This window comes from Apium graveolens, chromosome 8 (assembly GCF_009905375.1).
Source record: "Apium graveolens cultivar Ventura chromosome 8, ASM990537v1, whole genome shotgun sequence".
Lineage (NCBI taxonomy): Eukaryota > Viridiplantae > Streptophyta > Magnoliopsida > Apiales > Apiaceae > Apium > Apium graveolens.
The window spans coordinates 208,222,689-208,239,968 of record NC_133654.1 but is presented as its reverse complement, the minus strand read 5'-3'; the positions used below and the strand labels follow the sequence as shown (position 1 = coordinate 208,239,968).

At 38.3% G+C, this 17,280-nt stretch overlaps 1 non-coding gene across 1 annotated transcript; it reads left to right on the top strand.

The window, feature by feature from the left end:
* Positions 1 to 16,915: 16,915 nt before the first annotated feature.
* Positions 16,916 to 17,022, top strand: LOC141681400 (small nucleolar RNA R71). Its single transcript, XR_012558838.1, has one exon. It is a non-coding gene; the product is annotated as a small nucleolar RNA R71 (small nucleolar RNA).
* The last annotated feature ends 258 nt before the right edge of the window (positions 17,023 to 17,280 follow it).

Here is a 17,280-nt window from a genome sequence, read left to right as displayed (position 1 = left end):
GACTAAAAGCCGACATGCTGAAAATTGGATTCATTATACCCTATAGTACTATGCAGATTTGTTGGGGAGACTGAGGAAGGCCTCTGATGCTGACAAGAGGCTGGTCAGATTGGAAGATAGGGTTCAAATCATTGAAGACTCTATGGTCACCATTCTTCAGAATCAACAAACTCAAACAAATCTACTCATACAGCTGGCACAAGCACAAGGCTTGACCCCTACCCTTGATGATAACAAAAGGGGGAGAATAAAGGGGAAGGGGAAGGAGAGCCATCTACAACAATTCAGATTTCTCAAGTGCTAGTTCCTGTCATCACAACTTCTCCACCATTCAAGTCAAAGGAAAGCTAGATGGAATTGATCTAATCCAGATAGTAGCAGCTGAATTGCAAGTCAAAGAGCAAAGGAAGAAGATTGATGAAAAGATGCAACTAATATTTGGTTCTACAACTTCTCAATCACAATCTGTGAAGCATAGCACAAAGTGGAATCAATTATTATGGAACTCAAGCCAGTAGGGAGGCATAAGGATGGAGAAACTTCTTCCAAAGATCTGCAACCTATGGTTCTCAAGCCCAACAACAGATCCAATAAGGGCTCTACAAAGAATCCTCTAAAAGAGGTGGATTTTCCTCTTCCAAAAGCTGATGAGGACAAGCTTTTAGGTAGAAGTATTGCATATCTCAAAGAGACCATGGATGAGGCTGTAAGGAGAAACATGGCTATTATCTTCAGAGAGGGAAAGAGCATATGTGTGATGCAAGGACATCCCAAATTCTCAATAGCCAAGAGGGAAGAAACCAAAAGGTTGAAGGAAGAAGCTAAACAGCTAAAGGCTGACAAAAGAGCACAAGCAAAGCTTGAAAACAGCTAAAGTCAAGTCAGGCTGAAGAACAGAAAGAAATTGAAGACAAAGGTGAAGATGAAGCTATGGGGGACATGGTTGGTACTGAGATGGAGGAAAGAAGTAAGGAAGAATGGCAGAAAGGGAAAATAAAGAAGGTTAATGCAAAGAGAAAGAAGGTAGATAAGACTGAAGAAAACCCAATCAATATCCAAACCACTATCCTCTATTCCTGAACCCATTGTACCTGACCCCTTCATGAACATTCATGGTGAAACAATCATTCCCAAGGAGGAACCAATTGATTGGGACACCATCAAATTGCCCACCTTCCTAACCTCTTCTCCACCATCAAAGAAGCAGAAAAGAAGAATCAAATCAACACCCTCTAAAGCCTCAATCAAATTCACACAGAAACCTAAGCCTAAACCTCAAACCTCTAAAGATGATCATGTTCACATCTGTGACATAAAAGAATTTTCAGACATTGAACTCTATCTGGATGAGCTGGAGGATGTAAGGGGAATAGCTGCCTACAGACAGCTACCAGAAAGACTAGTGTTCAAATACAAAGGAGCTGGGGAAAGAACATGGCCTCTTCACAGAATTCTGAATGAAGGCTACTCTACCTTGATTAGAGTCTACTCAGCCATACATATGGATTCTGACTTTACCAGAACTGCCAGGACTGAGATTCTCAACAAGATTGCCAATATAAGGAAAACTTGGAGGGAGCCCAATGCCTTGCCTAGAACTTTACTCATTCAAGAGAGAGGTATTACAATTCACAAATCACCTCATTGGTTGATGAAGTTCAGAGACAACAAAGGAGTCAGAAGATTTTTCAGAATTGAAGATCAGCTAAAGATTGCCAGTAATGAAACTCTCAAGGATATGCAATCTAAGTTAGATATCAATGAAGAAGATGAAGCTGAATTCTACAGACAACTTCAACTTCAAATAGAGGAGAATGACAGGAGGCTAGGAAAGAAAACCAGGGATCAAAGGAAAAGAAAGTAATTTGCTCAGGCTAAAGGAGCACCCTTGGAAACAATGTATTTCTTCAATTTCATCTCAGCATATACACTTTTGCAGCACTTTTGAATTTCTGCTTTGTTACAGTTTATATATTTGTTAAGTGTTTTGTTATCATCAAGCTAAACCCAAATTTATGCCTACAGTTCCAGTAGACATAAATAGGGGGAGATTGTTAGGAATATGTATATTAGTTTGATGATAGTTCAGCAAAACACTTAAGTAGAAATCTAGTGTTTGTAGCCTCAACGGATAAGACCATCTTGTCTATCCGTTGAAGGAGTAGCCTTACTTAGCAATAAGTTTGGTATTGTAGCACATCTCACTTTCTGATTTCAAGCTGTAATTCTTAGATGTTGTTAGGAGATAATCAGTCATGTTGACTGCTAATGGATGTACAAATAGGAGGGCTAATTGTAAATATTTCATGCCTTGTAATTTTGTATAAGTGAAGAAGTGTCAACGGATATTGAAGACCTTCAACGGATAAGAAACTAAGCTTCAACGGATGTCTCTAATGCTTCAACGGATAATATCCATCAACGGATAAGTGCTTCAACGGATAAAGCTTCAACTGCTAGAGCATCAACGAATAAAGCCATCAACGGATGAAAGCTTCAACGGATGCACTGCTAGAGCATCAACGGATAAAGTCATCAACGGATGAAAGCTTCAACGGATGCTCAGTCTCATAGCAGTTGATAATGACAGTTAACAAAGCTGACAGAGGCACATGGATTGACAGAGATCTGGTAGCCTATTTCAGGAACAGCAGAAAAAGCAGCCGTTTTTAGTCTGGTTCATAATGGAAAGTCAACAGATAATTCCATATTACACTGGATAAAAATGGAACAGAAACAAGTGGAGAACTATTATCTTATTATACTTTATCTTTGTCTTCACTTGTAAACTTGGTGATATATAAACCAAGTAGTAGCTAGTAATTAGATGTGAATTTTCCCTGAGCTGTTTAAAAATATCAAGAGAGAAAATCATCTAGTTTGTACTAGGAAGCAGCTGTGATTTAATTTTGAATCACAGATTTTCTGAAATAACACATCTCTGGTGGAACAACAAATCCACCAGAAAAGTTTTTAAGTTCTTTGTGTTCATTACATTTGTGTTTAAATATATATCTGTCTGCATCAGCTCCAAGCAATTCACACATATTTGATCACTCAAACACTTAGTCTTACAAATTGCTCAAAACTTGAAAAAGTTTTGAGATTTACATTCAACCCCCCCCCCCTTCTGTAAATCTCATTGTTAGTCCACTGGGAATAACAAAATCTTTATTCAAGAGCAAGACTGAATCATCAATTCTTGAGCCTTATCATCTACTACATGTTGATCTATTTGGTCCAGTGAATGTCATGTCTATTGCAAAGAAGAAATATGCGTTGGTCATAGTGGATAAGCTCACCAGATACACATGGGTGTATTTCTTGCACACAAAAAGTGAAACTGCATCTATCTTGATTGATCATGTCAAACATCTGGATAAATTGGTCAAAGGTTTTGTGAAAACCATAAGGAGTGATAATGGCACTGAGTTTTCAAGAATTTGATAATGGAAGAGTTCTGCAAAAACCATGGAATTAAGCAGGAACTTTCTGCTCCTGGAACTCCACAGCAAAATGGAGTTGTTGAAAGGAAGAATAGAACTCTCATTGAAACTGCACGTACAATGCTTGAAGAAGCAAAACTTCCAACCTATTTCTGGGCTGAAGCTGTGCAGACTGCTTGTTTTACTCAAAATGTAACTCATTAACAAGCAAGGAAAAACACCATATGACATGGTGAAGAAAAAGAAGCCAAATCTGAAGTACTTTCATGTATTTGGATGCAAGTGTTTTGTTCTCAAGACTCATCCTAAACAGCTATCCAAGTTTGATCTAAAAGCTGATGAAGGAATCTTTGTTGGATATCCACTTTCCCCAAAAGCCTTCAGAGTCTATAATTTGAGAACAAGAGTGGTCATGGAATCTATCAATGTCTCTTTTGATGACAAGAAGATTACTGGTCTTGAAGATTTTATTGATCATGATCAGCTGAGATTTGAAAATGGAGACTCAAATTCTGATACTGAAAATCCTGACAGTCTAAGTCCTGATACTGTAAACTCTGATGGATTAAACTCTGATATTATTGAAGCTGTGGTGACTACGCCAAAGGAAGATGCACCTATGCAGGGGGAACATACTCAAGAACATATCACATCTCAAGAAGCATCAGAACATACATCTGGCTCTTCAAGTTCTGATCCGTCAAGTTCTGATAAGCCAAGTTCTGATAGTTCTGAAAATCTAAATTCTGAAGAATCCAACTCAGAGAGCATAGTTTCAGGGGGAGCATCAGAAAATGAAAATGAAGACAACATGGATCATGAAGGAGCATCCAGTTCTAGAGAAAACCTTCCATCTGCAAGGAAGTGGACGAAATCACATACACCTGATTTGATAATTGGAAATCCTGATGCAGGTGTCAGAACTAGAACAGGTACTTTAAACGAATGTCTTTACAATTCTTTTCTCTCTCAGACTGAGCCAAAGAAAGTGGAAGAAGCTCTTCAAGATGCTGATTGGGTGCAAGCAATGCAGGAAGAGTTAAATGAATATGAAAGAAACAAAGTCTGGACCCTAGTGCCAAGACCAAGAATAGATCTGTTGTTGGTACAAAGTGGGTATTCAGAAACAAAACTGACAGTGATGGCATAATTACAAGGAATAAGGCAAGGCTGGTTGCAAAAGAATATTCTCAACAGGAGGGAATTGATTATGATGAAACATTTGCACCAGTTGCTAGGTTAGAAGCCAAAAGAATATTTTTGACTTATGCTGCTCACAAAAAGTTTACTATTTTTCAAATGGATGTGAAAAGTGCTTTTCTCAATGGAGAATTGGAGGAGGAAGTATATGTTGAACAACCTCCAGGCTTTGTAGATTCCAAACATCCAGATTATGTCTACAGGCTTGATAAAGCACTTTATGGACTTAAGCTAGCTCCTAGAGCATGGTATGAGACTTTAGCTCAGTTTCTTCTGGAAAGTGGATTTAACAAACGAACTATAGACAAAACACTGTTCTACCTCAACCATGGAAAGGACTTACTTCTGGTCCAGATTTATGTTGATGATATCATTTTTGGGTCTACAAATGACAGACTTTGCAAAAAGTTTGCCAAACTGATGCAATCAAGGTATCAGATGAGTATGATGGGGGAACTAAGCTATTTTCTGGGCCTTCAAGTCAAGCAGAATGAAGAAGGCACTTTTATTTGTCAAACTAAGTACACCAGAAACTTGCTGAAGAAATTTGGAATGCAAGATTGTTCAAGTGCATCCACTCTCATGGCCACTGCAACAAAACTGGATAAGGATACTGGTAAATCAGTAGATATTACTGATTACAGAGGTATGATTGGCTCTCTACTCTATCTAACTGCTAGTAGACCTGATATCATGTATGCTACCTGTCTTTGTGCAAGATTTCAAGCAGATCCAAGAGAACCTCACTTAACAGTTGTGAAAAGAATTTTCAAGTATCTTAAGGGAACAGCTGATCTGGGATTGTGGTATCCCAGAGAATCAGATTTTAAACTAATAGGTTACTCAGATGCAGATTTTGCAGGTTGCAAAATTGATAGGAAAAGCACAAGTGGAAGCTGCCAATTTCTTGGAGGCAGATTGGTTTCTTGGTTTAGCAAGAAACAAAAGTCAATTTCCATATCAACTGCAGAAGCAGAATATATTGCTGCAGGAAGCTGTTGTGCACAAATTCTTTGGATGAAGAATCAGTTACTGGATTATGGGTTAACATATTTCAAAATCCCTATTTACTGTGATAATCAAAGTGCTATTGCTATGACAGGTAATCCAGTTCAACACTCTATGACAAAGCACATCAGCATCAGGTACCACTTCATCAGGGAACATGTAGATGAAGGTACAGTGGAATTGCACTTTGTTCCAACAGATCAACAACTAGCAGATATCTTCACAAAACCATTGTGTGAAGCTACTTTTACAAGATTGGTAAATGAACTTGGAATGGTTTCAGGTTCTTTCTCTAAATCTGCTTAGTTTTGTTCTGTTGCATCAGACTTTATGATCAGTATTTACAGAATTTAATCTCTTTGTGTATTATGTGCTTAATTGAAAAATATGTTTAAGTACTGACTGTTGTCTGATCAATGTTTCTAAACTCTGATAGTGATATGTCTGTTTAGGTAACTATTCAATCCTATGAGGATAACTGTGCTAGATGCTGACCTAGTAGTCTTCAATAAATAAGGGATCCCATGTAAGAAGTAATTATTTCTGTGGAAATCTATTGACACAAGCAAATTCTGATATTGAGCTTAGTTGAATTTACTTTTTCTATCTTATTATTAAGTCACAAACTAGAATAATGCTACTCATCTGTTAAGTTCTGATGCAAGTAAATCTGTTTAATGTACTAAGTGCTGATAAACCTCACTTATCAAAAGAAAAAGAAAGAGAAACAAGGTTTAAAAATCAGGTACTCCTTTGAGATCTAGAGTAAAAATATGGAAGGGAAGACCCAAGTGCATTGCTGGTATTAAGTAAATATGCATTAGAAAAGCAAAATATTTTCTTGGTGACTTTTCACACTCTATGATTACTGGAGAAATACTCTAATAATAGCATAAATTCTGATAAGCAGTCATGACTCACTTACACTGAGAAGCCGCTGTAAAATAGAATTTAAAAAGATGCACAAAATTAGCACAAAATAGTTGAGGTGGACTCAAGCATGAATTCATTCAATAGTAGGTTTCAGAATAATAACAGGTTTTTAGTAAAGTTTTAGTTATGCCTTATTTCTAAGATGTACTGAAGTGAATCAGACTTTACTCTTTGTCTGATATTTAGCTTAATGCACACACTAACCACTCCATATGAATGATGAAAATCATTGTGGTGATCTATGTTGTTTTAGACGAACAGTCATTGTGTCACATTGCACAAATTCTGAGGACAAGTTCTGATTGCATGTTCTGATGATTAAGTTCTGAAGAATATAAATCAAAATTTGTGTGAGGACTTACTAAAATAAGCATTCCTTTTTCGAGTTAAGAAATTATGTTCTGATGACTGTTAAGTTCTGATATAAGTCTATGTTCTGATATTACAGTCTGATTCTTTACTTGACTTATTTGTGGATAAAATTTGACAACACTCTCAGTTTAAACCAGAATAATGTTAAAGTGGAAGATTAATAGTCACTATAGTTAGGGATAGTGGTACTCGTACATGAACAGTCAACTTTTACTTGCTTCTTGTGCGCATTAAACCATGTTTTCTCTTTCCAATGAATGTTTTTCTTTTTCCAAGTCTGGGGAGACGAGGTAGAATTAATTCTATATGTCAGCATTAAATTTATTTGCGTCTCCTGGCATTCACTTGCCTATATAAGCAACCACTTCACATCAGCCTTCCCATCAAATCTTTTATCACAAACTCACCTTCATAATCTTTATATCAAAAATACCATGGTCAATTACAATATGTTTTTGAACTACGAAACATTCAACATGGAGCTGAGTTGTGCCGATTGGCAGCAGGAATGGCATGTTACTGCCATTCATGATGAGATATGGGACTCCGTTCCCCAGGAGGTACTTACCCACCTCCTGTTCTTCTACATGGACTACCATCGCCATCTGGAGCGATTGGAGGAGGAAAGGCTGGAAGCTCTCCGCCAGCAAGAGCGAATCATTCGACTCGCTATTCTGTTTGTCGAGAGTAGGAAGAAGAAATGATTTATTTTCTTCTTCCTGTTTTTCTTCATCATCAGCCTTGCCCTGCTTCTTGAGCTAGGACAAAGGCTGTTGACGTTAGGTTTAGCAGCTTAGGGAAATCTTGTACAAGTTCAGATGTAATTTAAATTTCATGAATGTATTCTCTTGATATATTAATGAAATTTGTTTTTGTTTCAAGATCTTGTCTCTGAGATATTTTGTAATGCATTGATAAATCCTGATATATATTCATATTCTGATGACCATATAAACTCTGTTTTAACTTAAGTTCTGATTTTATTTTATCAGTACTTGCTCGTCTGATATATTATGGTCATTTTCACTTGAATTTTTTTTCAGAATACTGATGTTGCAGTGAAAAATAATTAAATAAGTGGGAACATTTTCAATTTTGAATTAAAACTGATTCACCTTGATTAATGGAATAACTGGGTAAGTGGAACAGTTTTTTCCTTGAAAAACTGCAAGTGGGTAAGTAATGATTACTGTTTTCTCGTGCCCATTAACTATTCGTTTTTACTGCATGTCTGACAGGTGTCCAACGGTTACATTTTTTCAAAAGTATAAGACAGAGAGAGGATTTTTTAATCTTTTATTTCCTTTCACACTTTTTCTCTCTATTTGCTTTTACTCTCTTTCTTCTTCTAACGTTGGTTTTTCATATATACATTCTATCAAACACCTAACAGGCACTTATACATCTCGATTAATTTCATGGAACCTAAGGATTTAATCATTGATGGAGCTAAATTTGTTTCAAACAACTATGCTGCAATTCTTGATAATGCTGAAGCTCCGTCTGAATTGCATTTTGTGCAAGATCTTCTTGCACACAGTGAAATCGGGTATGCATTGACCCAACCTTCAGTATTCTCAAGCCAACAAGTTCTGACACTTTGTAGGACTGGAAACATTGATAATGGTGGTCAAAATGGTACTCCTAGCATTGTTTTCGAAGTGGGTGATTCTTCATATGCAGTCACTCCTGGTACAATACGCAAGGCTCTACATCTCCCAGAAGGATGTACTTTTTAAATTCCAGAGGAATCAACTCTTCTGGAGTTAATGGCCAGTTTGGGGTATGAACAGAGTTTGGCCAAGCTTGGGCAGTTGAAACGGGCTCATATCAGAAGGGAATGGAGTTTCTTCTTCGACTGCATCACTAAAGCTTTTGGGAACAAGTGTTCGAATTTTGATGACATCCCCATAATGAGTCAGCACATCGGGTATGCCATTATAAACCAAACTCATTTTGATTTTGCAACTGCTATAATAGGTTTTATTGGGGATAGGATGACAGAGGATAGGAATGTTGTTTACTTTGCTAGATTCTGTCAACTTATATATACTTTTTGTACTGATGAACCTCGACTAACCAATACCTTAACTCCACCTTTCAAAGTTGCAAAACGTTACTTTAATGACCTGATAAATGCTGACACTAAGAAACCAGTGGTTAGACCTTTACAGATTCCTCAGTATGTAAAACAGATCTTAGTAAATGCTGATCCTGATTCCTATAGATCTGTTTATCCTGATGTTCAACCAAACACCACCTCCCAAACTCCACAACAACCATCAGAACATACCACTCATACTACTCACCCAACCCTCAGGCAATATATCAAATCCTATCTCTCCACTTCACAGACAGTTCAACCCTCATCCTCAGCACCTACTGTGAAGCCTTCATCTTCCAAGCCTAAGAGGACAAAAACTGTTCCTCACACACCTCAAAAGAGAAGGAGGATTTCTTTGAGAGATGAGTCTGACAGTGAGGAACAGGTTTCTACATCAGAACCTGTTATCAACGAAGCTGAGAAAGTGACTTCTCAGAAGGATTCTGGAATTGGGGATCTAGGCTTCTCAAGAGGCTTAGAAGAATGACTATTCCTGACACTCCCAAGGAATACATATCTACAAAGAGATACAAGAAACAGAGGGCAAAAAGGCCAGTTTCAGATGATGAAGAAGCAGCAGCTAAGGAAGGAGATCAGGAATCTCTGATCTCACAAGAAAAGGAATCTGCTAAAGTCACTACTTCTCCATCAACTCCAACTCAGGACGCTGTTCCTGAACTGGCCAACACACCATCCGTGTCTCATGTTCAAAAGTCTGTATCTCCTGTTAATACAGGCACAAGTGATGATATTGATATCCAGACCTTGGTTGTGCCTGAAGTGATTCTCTTAGAAGCTCCAACAGCAACTAATCCATCAACAACACCTGTTACTGATGCTGCTCAAAATCCAAACTTCTCGTCCACACCTTCTCTGCATCTAGATGTTGATGATCAGAATATAGGTGAGCATCAGGATATGGCTGTTGATCAGAACTTAGAACCAGATCAGCAATTAGAGGATGCCGAAGCCTCCATTGCTACTCACACTGTTGTTTTATCAGGAGATACTGATTCTGTAAGTTCTGATGCTGCAAATGCTGGAGATACTGGTGATACTGCTCCAAATACAGATGCTGATGAAGCAGGTCCTTCAGGACATGCTCCTCAACAAACTATTCTTAAATTTGAACTTGTTAAGAAGTTTGTTACCAGAGAAGCACCAGTGCCTTGGAGTGACACTCCTGCAGGACAGGAGTGGACTAAGGAATGGAACTCAGTTTCCTGTGTTCCAAATGCAAAGCATCTTGCTGAGCACTTGACAAAAGCTGATGAAATGTTAAATTCTGATGATTTCAAAACCCAGCTTAGAGTCACTGCATTGAGTACTAAACATCTACAAGGTCTCCATTCAACTACTCATGCAGAGCTACACAAGATTCAGGAAGAATTCATCAAACATGACCAAATTCAGAAAATTGACAAGAAAAAGTTTTTCCAACCTACCTTTGACAGGATTGCTTATATTGAGAAGACTCAAGAGAAACAACAAGCTCAGATTGATGATATTCTGAAAAATCAAGCTTCTCAGCAATCTCAACTTCCTGAAATCCAAGCCTCAGTCGAATTGCTTGTCTCTCTTCTACTACCTGCTGATGCCAAAAAGCGGGAGAAAGTAATTAAGTCCAAATGCAAGACTGGCAAGACACTGAAAGGGAAGGATGATGAAAAAAATGATTAAGGAAACTCTGGAATGGGTAGAGGTCATAGTCAAGATAGAGGTTTCTCATCAAGAAAAGCTGAAATCACAAGTCACATGACAAGTTCTGATACTGGGAAATGAATTAGTTCTGCTACTGGTAAAAGGATAAGTTCTGATGAACTTTTAGATCTTGATGAAGAAATATCAAGACAGTTATTTCTTCAGGAAAATCCAGGAATGGACTTGGAGAGTTTAATGGAAGAAGAAGCCAGACTTAAATCAGAAAAAGTCATATCTAAATCTGAAGCTTCTGGTAAAAAGACACTTCCAAAAATCAAAGGCATTGTGATAAAAGAAAGGACAAATACTGAAGTAACATTGGCTAAATCACAACCGCAGATAGATCCAAGATCCAAGGGTAAAGAAAAGGCTGGTGAACCTATCAAGGTTTATGTGCCTCCTGAGAATGAAGAAATCACTGATGAAAAGGATGATCTTGCTCTGACTTCAAGAAAAGTTATTAAAACAACCTCTGACATGGCTCAAGTTGTTCAGAGTCAAGAGACAATAAGTTCTGATATTCCAAAGAAGCAAGTAACCTCTGACATAGCTCAAGTTAACTTGATATCAGAAGTTAGACCAAAGACACTCCTACCAGGATTCACTAAAGCAAAACAGACTCAACCTTTGAGTATTTTGAAGAATTGGAGCATGTACTATTCTTACTTCAAGTGGATGACAGATTGACAGGAAATGCTGCAAACTATTTGAAGGATCAGATTCAGAGACAGAGAAGGCTTTATTCTGTTAAGTCTGACAGGACATATGTTCCAAAGTACAGAGATCACAAGGATGATATAGTTGAAATGAAGCCCAATACTGCTAAGATTATAACTACCTTTCTGGGTTACAGGGCTGTGGAATTCAATCTTGAGTCTGATAAAACTTATTTGATCAGACTGGATCAGGATATAAGAAAAGCAAAGATTAATGATCTCAGGGCTGCAATTTTTCAAATTGGTGAAGATAATGCAGAGCTTAAAGATGCTAAAATGAGGATGATTGATGAACTTAGATATGTAGAGAGATGTTTGTTGAAGAACTATCTCAGAACAACTCCTGACATCAGAGAGATCAGAAGATGAAGCCAAGTCAAGATCTACAACTGATTTAATTCTGATATTTGTACAGACTGAAGCTGTTATCAGAAGCTAAATATTGGTAAAGCTTTAAGGACTGTAAGTTCTAGTTATCTAGTCTAATTCTCATGCATTTGTACTTAATGTTTTTGACATCATCAAATATCTGTTAAACTTATATATTATGCTAATTTACAAGTTGGGGGAGATTGTTAGATATATATTTGATAATGTCATGGCTAATATGATTTATGTTTAGTTTTTAGATCTTACTTAAACAGGATAAATTAGTACTTACTGGAAGTCAGGATTTAAGGATATCAGTACTTATATTATCAGGAGATAATCATCAGAAGATGGATATCAGAACTTAAGTGTTGAAGGATGTTCAGATAATGGCAGTAGCTGTTTAAAGGAAAGAAGATCGAGATAAATATAAGAAGAGATATGCATGAAGAAGGAATTCTATGAAGAATAGAATACTTGGAAGAAAAGATATCTGATTGATATATTTTAGGAAGCATAATTAAATTCCATATCAATTAGCGATTATTTTGTAACTGTGTAGTATATAAACACAGACATAGGGTTTACACTATAAGTGTTATCATATTCGATAAGATTATTCATTGTAACCCTAGCAGCTCTCGTGATATTTGTTCATCACTGAGAGGTAACAGTTCCATACTGTAACAGAGTTTATTGTTTCAATAAAGTTTGTTTTCTGTTACTTGAGATATTAAAGTTCGATTTGATTGTACTTTACACTGTATTCACCCCCTCTACAGTGTGTGTTACCTAACAGTTTGTGTTCAAGCTCCATAGGCAAATGACACCCCTTACCATAAACCAACTGAAATGGTGACATTCCTAACGGAGTCTTGTATGCTGTTCTATATGCCCAAACAACTTCATCAAGCTTCAAAGGCCAACCCTTCCTTGATGGACACACAACTTTCTCTAGAATACGCTTGATCTCTCTATTAGACACCTCAGCTTGCCCATTAGTCTGAGGATGGTAGGCTGTAGCAATGCGATGATTCACATTATACCTTTGCATCATGACAGTGAACTTGTGATTACAGAAATACGATCCCTCGTCACTGATTATGACTCTTAGAGTCACAAATTGTGTGAATATCTGCTTATGAAGAAAATTAAGCACTACCTTCACATCATTTGTCGGCAAAGCCTTGACTTCAACCCATTTTAACACATAATTGACCGCCAGCAAGATGTACTGATTATTTCAAGATGAGACAAACGGCCCCATGAATTCGATTCCCCAAACATCGAAAACTTTAACCTCGAGAAGCATATTAAGAGGCATCTCATCCCTCTTGGACATATTACCCACACACTGGCATCGATCACATTTCAGAACAAAGTGATGCGCATCCTTAAACAAAGTAGGCCGGAAGAATCCCGCTTAAAGTACATGAGCTTCTGTCTTCTCTCCACCATAGTGGCCTCCATAAACAGTCGAATGACAATCTCGCAAGATCCCCCCCGTTTCACTGTACGGAATACATCTCCTGATGATTTGGTCAGCTCCTTGCCTAAACAAATATGGCTCATCCCACATGTACCACTTCACCACATGAAGAAACTTCTTCCTTTGAGCGTACAACAAGTCTGGAGGCATGATATTACTCACAAGGTAGTTCACAATGTCTGCAAACCATGGTTCTTCCTCTTGTCCTTTGAAGTTGCACTTGGATCTTCGAAACGAGAAAGATGATCAGCGACTTGATTCTCAGTACCTTTTTTGTCCTTGATCTCTAATTCAAACTCCTGAAGCAAAAGAACCCATCTAATCAATCTAGGCTTTGAGTCTTTCTTCGAGGCGATAACGAATTGCAGCATGATCAGTGAAAACTGTCACCTTCGTTCTAAGCAAATAAGATCGAAACTTCTCAAACCCGTAGACAATGGCCAACAGTTCTTGCTCAGTAGTTGTATAATTCAGTTGAACACCATTTAGGGTCTTACTAGCATAGTATACCATATAAAATATGTTGTTCTTCCTCTGCCCAAGAGCTGCTCCAACTGCATAGTCACTTGCATCGCACATCATCTCAAAAGGTTCATTCCAATCAGGTGCAGTTATGACAGGTGTCATGATCAAACTCTTCTTCAAGAACTCAAAAGCAACTAGGCACTCGTCATCAAACTTAAATGGGACATCTTTTTCCAGAAGATTGCACAAAGGTTTAGAGATTTTTGAGAAGTCCTTGATGAACCCCTATAGAAACCCGCATAACCAAGAAAGCTGCGAACTCCCTTGACATAAATTGGTAGATGAAGATTTTCAATTACCCCCACCTTGGCTTTTTCCACCTCAAGACCTTTACTAGAGACCTTGTGCCCAAGAATAATGCCCTGTCATACCATAAAGTGACATTTCTCCTAGTTGAGAACCAGATTGGTTTCAACACACCTTTTAAGAACTTCACCAAGATTCAGCAAGCACTCATCAAATAAATCACCAAACACAGAGATATCATCCATGAAGACCTCCATATTTTGACCAATCATGTCAGAGAAAATAGTCATCATGCATCTTTGAAATGTGGCCGGTGCTCCACACAACCCAAAAGAAACTCTTTTGAAGGCGAAAGTACCAAATAGACAAGTGAAGGTAGTGTTTTCCTGATCTTATGGAGCGATACAAATCTGATTATAGCCCGAGTAGCCATCCAGAACACAGTAGTACTCATGCCCAACCAATATGTCAAACATCTGATCAATAAAAGGTAGAGGGAAGTGATCCTTTCTCGTGGACTTGTTCAGCTTCCTGTAGTCTATACAAACTCTCCACCCCATGATTGTTCGAGTAGGGATGAGCTCATTCTTCTCATTAGCAACAACGGTGATACCACCTTTCTTCGGTACACACTGAAATGGACTCACCCAAGAACTGTCAGAAATGGGATAGATGATCCCTGCATCCAACCACTTGAGAATTTCCTTCTTCACCACTTCCTTCATGATTGGATTAAGCCATCTTTGTTGCTCAATAGTAGGCTTGCTACCTTCCTCTAGCATAATTTTATGCATGCAATAAGAAGGGCTGATTCCCTTAATATCTGTTATCATCCATCCAATTGCTGATTTAAACTATCTCAGAATTCTTAAGAGATTTTCCTCATCACTACCTGAAAGGTCAGATGCAATAATCACAGGCAAAGTAGATACATCACCTAAAAAAGCATACCTTTAGTGTTCAGGCAATGGTTTTAGCTCAAGTGTAGGAGCTTCCTCAATAGATGGCTTGAGGCGCTTTGGAGATTTGTTCAGCTCTTCCATTCCAAGAGATTCAAAAGGCATATCCATCTGCCGCTTCCATGGAGCAACATTTAGATATTGCAATTGCTCATCACCTTCATCATCTTCACTATCTGAATTCCCCAACAAGGCCTTTTTTAAGGCATCATACCTTGGCAATTGATCAAGTTCTGAAGTAACCACATAATCGACCAACTCCACCTTTAAGCACTCCTCATTTTCCGTAGGGAATTTCATGGAATTGAACACATTAAAAGTTATATCCTGATCCAGCACTCGCATGGTGAGCTCACCCTTCTGCACATCTTTCAAAGCTCGGCCAGTAGCCAAGAAAGGTCTTCCCAAGATTATGGGAATCTTCTTATCCTCCTCAAAATCAAGAATTACAAAATTAGTAAGAAAGATGAGTTTATCCAACTTGACCAAAACATCATCAACAATGCCTCATGGATATGTAATAAAATGATTGGCCAACTGCTAGATCATATAAATAGGCTTTGGATCAGGTAATTCCAACTTCTTGAAGATTGACAAAGGCATCAGATTGATGCTAGCTCCCAAGTCAAATAAGCATTTGTCAAAAGACACTTTTCCAATGGTGCAAGGAATAGTTAAGCTACCAGGATCTTTAAGCTTCGGAGGCAACTTCCGTTACAGCACAATACTGCATTCCTTTGTGAGAGCAACTGTCTCTAAGTAATCAAGCTTAACTTTCCAAGAAAGTATACCTTTCATAAAGTTCGCATAACTAGGCATCTGTTCAAGAGCTTCAGCGAAAGGTATGTTGATATGAAGTTTCTTGAATACCTCCAGCAACTTCCCAAACTGCTTATCTAGCTTTTTGTTCTGTAGCCTCTTAGGAAATGGAGGTGGAGGATAGATATGCATCTCCCCTGTATTACCCTGAGGAGGAGTATGTTCAACAGTAGTCTTCCTTGGTTCCACTTCTGCTTCCTTCTGCACTTCATCTTCAGCTACAGCTTCTTCATTTAAAACTTGAGATTTTTCGGGATTCGCAACCTTCCCAGACCTCAATATAATTGCCTTAACCTGCTCCTTATCTTCCCTCTTTCCTGGTACTTGAGTATCACTAGGGAGTGTACCAGGTTGACGATTTATCAAGACATTGGAAATTTGCCCAATTTGATTTTCCAAGGTCTTGATAGAAACCTCTTGGCTCTTGCACATGAGCCTCAACTCCTCCAATTCAGATTTTTTGATTAGACTGTTGCAGCTGGAGTTATTATCTTGGTGCATATTGCGGTTTCTAAAAACTAGGGGGGTTGTACTGCTTTGTTGGATACTGCTGATAAGGCTGCTGAACCGCATTCTGAGTGTTGCTCCAACTGAAGTTAGGATGATTGCGATTGTTAGGATATTAGGTGGATGGCACAGGTTTCTGCGACTTGTAAAAGTTGCTCACGAACTGAGCTGATTCACTAGAAATAGCCGACTGCTCCATCTCTTGGGCACCAGCACAAAGCTCACAAACACTAGTGATCTGATTAACTTCATAATTAGCCAAAGAATCCGCCTTAATCGTTAAAGCCTTAAGCTGAGCAGCTATAGCAGTAGCTGCATCTAACTCCAAAATTCCCGCTACCTTTCCCTGAGATAGTCTCTGAGTAGGATTCTGGTATTAATTAGCAGCCATCAGTTCTATCAATTCATAAGCTTCATCATTGCTTTTAGCCCACAAGGCTCCTCCTGATGCTACATCAAGCATGTGTCTAGAAGTAGCACCCAATCCATTATAGAAACAATTAATGATCATCTAGTCGGGCATCCCATGGCGAGGACACTTTCTAAGCATCTCCTTATAAGATTCCCAAGCTTCACATTAAGATTCTCCAGATTGCTGAGCAAATTGAGTAAGTGCGTTTCTGATTGCAGCAGTCTTTGCCATAGGAAAGAATTTAATTAAGAACTTTTGAGCAATATCCTCCCATTTGGTGAGAGACCCTTGTGGTAGAGAATGTTTGTGGCGCCCGCCAAACCCGAGTCAGAAGTTTGGGGTTCACACACACACATAACTTATTTATAACCTGCTTATAACAATAATAAAGATGATAATAATATGTAGTGACCCAACTTACCAACTACCACGGATCATAATAGGTTAAAGTATGCACACAAGCCACACACACAC